The following is an 8283-nucleotide window of genomic DNA, read 5'->3' as shown; positions in this document are numbered from 1 at the left end:
AAGAGAAAATAAAAGAAACCAGAAAGTTCTTGTTCATCCAGAGAAAGGGAAAAAGGTGTTATGCCTCTGTTGAGTTATCTTCACTCGACAGCTCCTTGCCGGAGCAACAATGAACCCATAAATAAGGGTGGACGATCCCCTGTTTTTCTATTTTTGCCATGAATGTATAGTGAGTTCTGTACTTTGGGCGGGCAATGTTGGTGTACTTGAATTTCAGCAATTTTTCAACTGTTATATTTACACTAATTCTGCTGAGAATCGATTGGAATTGGGAAATTATTTCCCGCTTAGCTCTAGGTTAGGGTTTAGAAAAGGAGCGTGAGAACTAGGAAGAAGAAGAAGATGAGGTGAAGAATCAGGGTTGAAAGGGTTTTGAAACCTGCAACTCATCTTCCCCAAAAATCGATTGGGGAAGATGAGGTGCAGTGTGGTTTTTTTTTTTTTTTTTTTTTTTTTTTTTTTTTCTTGTAAGGGCAATTCCGTCAGTTCAAGTCTATTTTTTAACAGTGTTAGTCATGAACTGACGTAATGGACTTATCTGTTACCGTTTGCAAACCTCAGGGGGTACGCAGAATTTTCCAAACCTGGGGTGAAAATATCCTTTCGTCAAACCTTAGGGGTGGTATGTGTAAATTTCCCATAAAATATTAATATAAGGGTCAAAAGGAGTTTTAAAAAACTTGAAAGTCATTTAATGTAGGTCCTATATGAAAACCCCTTTTTACCCCTACAATAAATAACATTTAAAAAAAAAAAAAAAAAAGTAGGATTACAATCTTGTTGTAACAAACCTTGATTACATAAAAGTTTTTTAATATTATTGTTTTATCTCTTATCCAGTGCCGTTAATGTGGTGTGGGAGATTCCACTTAGGGCAAGGGTTCTCTTCTCTAAGCCTACTATACATTCTCCACCTAGGCACATTGATTAATATATGGGAAAAAGAACGTTACCTAGGGCTGCGCCCTGACACATGAGCATACAAAATTACCATCCATGTCCCTTGTAAAATCAAAAAAATCACCTCCATGTATATGCCTATATGCATGCTCTCATTGGCCCCGCGCTACATTGTAGGGTCAAAGAGACTCTTCCCATAAACTTAAAAAAGTCTAATTCATGATGAAACAGAAGTAATTGGAATTATTACAGCACCCCTAATTAGATCGAATCGACCAATTAGGGGCAATCTGAATTGGAATCAGTCAATCCCAATTCCAATTGATCCGGGTCAGACCTATCATGTACCGAAACTAAGATTATTAAGGTGTGTTTTTAGCTGATCATTTCCGTTTATTTCTAAACCAATTCTAACCGAACCAAATTGGATCGCGATTTGGGTTTTCAAAAATTATCCTAATCAAGAGGTTCATTTTCATTGACGATTTAAGAAGCGTAGTGTAGAAATACCTCCCTCCCCCAATTTTGATAGATACGAATGAATGAATGAATGAAATGAATGAACTAAACTTCTCTCACTGGCATGGTTCTAAGTATCGGCATCGTATTGAACGAAACATATCAATTTTGTTGGGGCATCGTATTGGACGAAACATATCAATTTTGTTAGTCATTGATATCGATACTGTACCAATATCATATCGATAATACGGTATAGACACGGGGTAAAATGGTCAAATATTTTTTAAGAAAATTCAGAGGTATTTTTGTCCGATTCAAATCAATACCAAATCGATTTTACAGATCGTTGATACCCGTTCTTATACTATGCACTAAAACCATGACCACTAGCATGCTAGGCTGGCCTTTTAATTCAATTATTGAAGGCAGGACAAATTTTTACGGAGCAATGAGGGCAGAGACATTAATGGTGTTTGTTTTTTGTTTTTTGAATTAAAGGTCAAGTTGGAAAGGAAAAAAAGTGAGAAAGATATGAAGACAAAACATAGATGATACTTAATAAATTTAGGGTGATAGCCCCACGTTGAAGAAGATGAAAATTAGGGTCCACCAAAAGAAAAGAGCTTCTACGCTCATTTCTACCTACGTGTATAGTTGGGTGAACACATCTATCTTTCTCATCTCCATAAATTCTGATTTAATGCACTCTTCCATACAAACAAAAAAAACAAGTGTCATCATCATTTGATTGTAGGTCAAATTAAATCCATTTTTGGAAATAGAATCTTCTTTCACTGTATTATTTAGTGTATGGATTTTTTGAATAGAATGATAGTGAGGGTCTTAGACTAGATGAGGAATAGGAGATTTCGAAATTGAAACCTTCTAGGAGACTAGGCTCTACTACACCAACCTCAAGTCGGCTATGTTAAGAGTTGTCCTCTACACGTATCTCTCCTGAGGTTTGCTATAATTACATTTTCATCTATGAGATTTGGCAAATAATGCATATTTTTCTTGCTTTTCAAGTTAATTAACTAAACCTATTTTGTTAATTGTCCCCGTTTATTGCATAGTAGGAGTTTTGAAGTCATTTTATGATCAATATACCCTTATAAGGATTAAAAAATGCTCTTCAACGCACTTCATCATTCACTCAAAATCGAACATTTAGGAGTCGATTGACTACATGGGTCCAAACAAAACAAAATAGTGAAAATATGATCTAAAAAAAAGAGGATTTAAGAGATGGGGAATAGGAGGTGAAAAAAGACAAGAAATGAAATTGGAAAATGATAAATGAAAGATGGTGAATAACAAAGATAGAAGAAAGAAGAAAGTAAGAGGAAAGAAGTTCAACCAAGCAAGTCAAGAAATCTTAGCTAAATAGGGTCTACTACATGGATCCTTGCCTTCCAATAGTGTCTATTCGAGGTCATATTTGGTACAAAACTCAGACTATACACGTCTTTCCACACAACTTCTCCTATATATGTTCATTTTAGGCTTGCTCTTAGCTCTTTTAGCTCATTCAATCGTTTTTATAGTTTTGATCAATTTCACAATAGAAACCAACCTTGTAACCAATTCTGAGTTGTTAAACCTTTGAACACATCTCCCCTCCCCCAAAAATAAAGTTTCATTAAAAATGAGAAAACCCCTTAATTACATTCATCTTCTCACATTATTTCTCTCTTCTCTCATCATTAATTTACCGTGGATTTCTATATACATTTTGACACTCATATAGTCATATCAAAAGAGACGATAACTATTAAGTGATATCTATCCAAAATGCCTATCTCTATCTGACTCCAATATATATTAGTGCATTGGGGCATGATTCATTGGTTTACAAATATTTGACAATTTACATGGCCAGAGCCAAAGATGGATGAAAGGGAGGGGGGGGGGGGGGGGACCAATTTTTCTTCACAAAAATCCGAAAATGGAAGCCTTGGGCCCATATTTTGTCATATTTAATTACTCTTTTTGCTCATCAGTCATCACAGAAAGATAACAAAACCTATTTATAATTATTCCTCCCGAATGAAGTCGCGTATATATTTTAATTCCATGTTACGTTGCATGGCATTCTCAGACGTACGTACGTACATTAGTTTCTCACTTGCATGAGGATGAATCGATATCCCCGCTAATTCACTGTCTACTCCAATGTCCTCCAATTCATAGGAATGAAAATGACCACTCTACCCCCTACCCGAATACACTGTCTAAGGTAGGGTAGGGTGGTCATTTCCACTCCTATGTGAGGATTTAGAGGGAATTGGAATGGGCAACGAATTGGAGGTGATAATTATTCGCATGGGGATATACATATAGTTTATGGCATACAAGGTTCCTCAAATAATAGAAAGAGAGAGAGAGTTTGTTTTCTGGTGTCTATCTGAGGAACCTTTCCATTACTCACTGTGACCATATTCCTATCCTCCTAATGGAACCCATGAATTCGTAGGGGTGTTAATCGGTCGGTCTGGTCAGTTTCAATCTGGCATAATTGGTCTCTAACTATAAACAATCAATCCCCGTAGGTTTGGACATCTATCAGACTACAGCCAAGCGTCGTGAATATCCAAATAATAATCAATTAGGACCAACACCAAGTTCAAACCATTTACTACTCAGTCAATCTGGTTTCAATCTTTAATCCATCAATTCCAAGGATTTGAATCCTCTATTGCCGCCTGTCCGTGTGGTCGGCATGCAGCCTCACACAGACAGAGGTACCCATTGATCGAGCACCCTACTCAGATGGGGTCCATGGCCTATCTGTTTGAGGTTGCACATCAATCGCACGGGCAAACGACATCAGATGATCCCGATCCTCGAGTCCAATCGAACCTAGCTATCAGTGCAAGCCAGCTTTTGACACCCCTAGACTCATGATCGAAGATGGACTATGGGTAGGATAATGTGCATCATTAATACATCTATATAGTAATTAATAAAGCCTATTATGGTTGTAGGATGCCTAATCGGAATTCATATCAATTAATTCTTTCGTAATTAGTTATTCAATTTTTATAATAATTGCCCACCACCTCCCTTTATCTTATTTATTCTACATATTTTATACCCATCCACACAAAAAAGTCAATATCCAATGTTCTTGTCCTTGTCCTAGTTCACTTTTTCAGCCTTTGTCAGTGTACTACAAGACGAAGTGCACACTTGGAATCCATTAATACAGGAGCTTAATTAGTTGAGTCACTAGACCTCAGAAGCCTTTTTGGATAAAGAAAGATGCAAGCTTATCCCTCCAAGGAATTACAAAGTACAATAGCCACTCACACTGATTGTTCTTGGAAGTAATATGTGGAGGATTTATATATTGATGTAGGGAATGCGTCTCGTGGCTAGGAAATGAGAGGGGAGTTTAGTCTGGTATCGATTGAGTAGTGTGCGATATTTTGACTTATGATTTTAAAAGAGTCACTTTACCTTGAAACTCGAGTTTTTGGATTGAACATTATTAAGTGGTATCAAAGCGGATTGTTCATGCATCGATCATGTAGGGTCTATGGCCCAAAATTGGAGTTAGTTGATACAATAAATGCGTTCCATGGCTAGAAATGAGAGAGGAGTTTAGTCTCACATCTATCGGGTAGTGTACGATAGTTTGACTTATGACCTTAGAAGGACCTCTCCAACCTGAAGCTCTGAAACTTGAACTTTTAGATTAGATGCTATTATTTTTCTTTCAGTTTACCATTAAGCATTTGTTGATATAGAAGTACTACAAAATATTATAAACACAAAAAAACTAATTTTGACTCAGAAATAATAATTTGGAATAGAAACGTTGACATACAAACCCTAATTTGATCTATAAGAATCTAAATTTCCATAGAATGCTTGCACTAGATTAGACTTAGACTATGCTTGGTTTTCACTCTTGGAATACATTCTAGATCGATAATGCATTCTAAAAAATCATATCAAATGTACCATTAGTCTTTCACCCATGATGTTAAACATCTGGACTTATTATTTATTTAACGTATATTTTTCATCTCATTTTTTCAACTTCAACATTTTGTGTGTTCCGAGCATCCATATGCTAAAGATCTCAATTCTAAATTGTGGTTAAAGATAATGAATCATATAGCTATACTTTGAAATTATATAGGGGACAGGTTGTGTTTAGTATGATTTCTTGAAATTAAGATTGCATTTTGTATGCATTTATGGAATGCATTCTAGGCCAATAATGCATTCCAAGAAATCATACCAAACACAGCCTTAGTCTCCTACCTAATACCTTTAACATCTAGACCCGTTATTTATTTAACGTATTATTTGTCATCTCATCTTATCAACCTCAACATTTTGTGGGTCCCGAGCATCCCACCCCCTAAAGACCTCAACTCTAAACCATGGTTAAACTATACAACTACTTTGAATCAAAGTTACATCTGGCATGATTTTTTGGAATGCATTATTGACCTAGAATGCATTTCAAATGCAAACTTTAATATTCTCTTGTATTGAAAGTAATGAATTTTGTCTTTATTAAGAAAGGGAAAATGATTATTTATTTAATTGTTACATGTGGCCAGTAAATAAGGGCATTGTTTGTCACTGTTTGAGACAGAAATCGAATAGATCATTATATCTGTATATGTACATTCAAATTTATCTTTTCATCTATTTTTTTTTAGAGTAAGTTTCACTCCATCCATAGAGGACAGTTCACCCATCATCTTAGGGTTTTAGTATGCTTCAAAATACCCTCCTGATACCCTTTCCTGCCCTCTCACGCTCCGTGGTGAATGGGATCCCATTCGCCGTGGATAGAAGAAAACTCGATCCTTTTTTTTGAACTTCTATTTTACTTCTTAAAACTTAACATATGAGTACAAGGAGAAGTGGACAATATGCTACAAAGCTTAAGAATCCATTAATTAAGCTGATGTACAGACACAAATTTGAGGATCCTACCATAACTAAAATGCTTTGGATAATTTGAACAATGTTTAGGTATTAGAACTTAAGAGAGTATTAAATGCAAATTGGGTGAGACAAGTTACACATTAAGCTATTTATTATGAAGACATCTAAACTATAACTTTAGCATCACAGCTTGAATGTCTTGAAGCCCTCACCCTCATCCTCTCTAGATTCTAACCTGGTGGAAATTAATGTGAGGTGACCCCTCCACTGGCAACTTATATTAATTTGAAAGAATTGCCACAAACCTTGAAAACCACTCTAAATTATTTTTGAAAACTTTGATCTTTCAATGGAGATGTATAGGATCTAGATGCAAAGAACTCTTGGACAGTTCCATCATATTTGTTTGGTTGATAATGATAACTTTCTCGTGATGCTAGTTTGAAAAAGGAAAAAAAAAAACAATTAATTAAAGAAAAGGGAATTGAAGCATTCTTTGTGAGAGAGCGATGGATCATGCACACACGGCAGGTAATGAGAGCGCACGCTGGCATCTTGAGGGTGGGATAGTCATTTCACCTTCCACTGTGTCTGGATATGGCGCCTGTGTCGGCCACAAAGAAATTTTCTCCTCAAAGGAAAACCTTGACAACTTATTCTTCAAAAGGGATAGATAACTAACCAAACTTGGAATTAAGGTGTCCTCAGTAATGGGATACGTCCCTATTACTCAAAAGAGAAGGGTTCTCACCCTTTCTATCTCTACTAGCCAATCAAACTTGGAATCAAGGTCTCTTCATATGTTTTTTTTTGGTCAAGCACACATGCCAATTTTTCAAGCCGCGGAGTATAATTAAATACATACACACATATTCCACCCACCTGATGTGGGACTAACCCCATCGCTAGGGGCAAGCTGTATCTTTTTCTGGTCAAATGCACACTCAACTCAAAAGGGTCTCCTCATAAGTTGGTATGATGCATTAGCTCTCTCTCTCTCTCTCTCTCTCTCTCTCAACTTTATATATTGGTTGCCATTGTGAACCAATGTAAAAGCCTTATAGTGAGTAAGCCGTAGTTTGAAAAAAAAAGGGCCTTGTTAAAAGGGTACTGTGGAGTGAAACCTTTCTTGTGCCATTGTATGTTGGTTTGCTTTCTATAATGACAGCTGATAAGAAAGAAGATAAGAAGATGACATCCACTGCCCATCAGCTAGCAACCATATATCCTTTGTACTTTGTGGCTTGAGCATGAGTAACCCCACTTCTTAATTTTGAATTTTGAAAAGTAAGTGAAAACTAAGGACACGTACACATTTATTTATTTGAACAATGAATACCCTCTAGCAAACTAACTTCATTAAACTCCATCATGACTTTAATAGATTGAATTATTATTTATTAGCACATTAATTAAGGGGTTTGAATATTGTATTAAAAACTCTTTAGTCTTCATTGGTATTGATTACAATATTGTAAAACGGATTATTTGGTTTGAATTTTGCAACTTTAATCATACTTTGATAATTTTGCTTCCATAAACCATTAATAATGTTGACATTAACATCACTAATTAACTTATTTTAAGTCTTAACTAATAATTAAAGAAAAAGAAGGGAAGGACAAAACCCTGGAAAATAATCCTCTCCAATTCACTAAAACTGTGCAGTGCGGTAGTTCGGGGTGGAGATCTCGACACGTGGTAGCTCAGACATCCAATGGTGCCAAACTCAACAAAAAAAAAATTTTAAATGAAAGTTAATGAACTCGGACCGTTGAATGTCCATGCTGCCACGTGTCAAAATCTCCACCCGAACTACCGCACTGTACAGTCTAGGGAATTGGAGAGGATTAAAATCCCAAAACCCCTTGCAATTGTCAATAAATAAAAGGGCTTAAGAGGCAAATGGCAATCTACATAGCATAAATCACACTAGAAAGGCGTAGTTCAATGATAAAATAAAATTTTCAATGTTAGATGAAAGGAAACGATATTAAAGCTGATATG

Source organism: Telopea speciosissima, chromosome 1, assembly GCF_018873765.1.
Source record: "Telopea speciosissima isolate NSW1024214 ecotype Mountain lineage chromosome 1, Tspe_v1, whole genome shotgun sequence".
NCBI classification, from domain to species: Eukaryota; Viridiplantae; Streptophyta; class Magnoliopsida; order Proteales; family Proteaceae; genus Telopea; species Telopea speciosissima.
The sequence above is the reverse complement of the archived record's forward strand: the minus strand, read 5'-3'. Positions refer to the sequence as shown.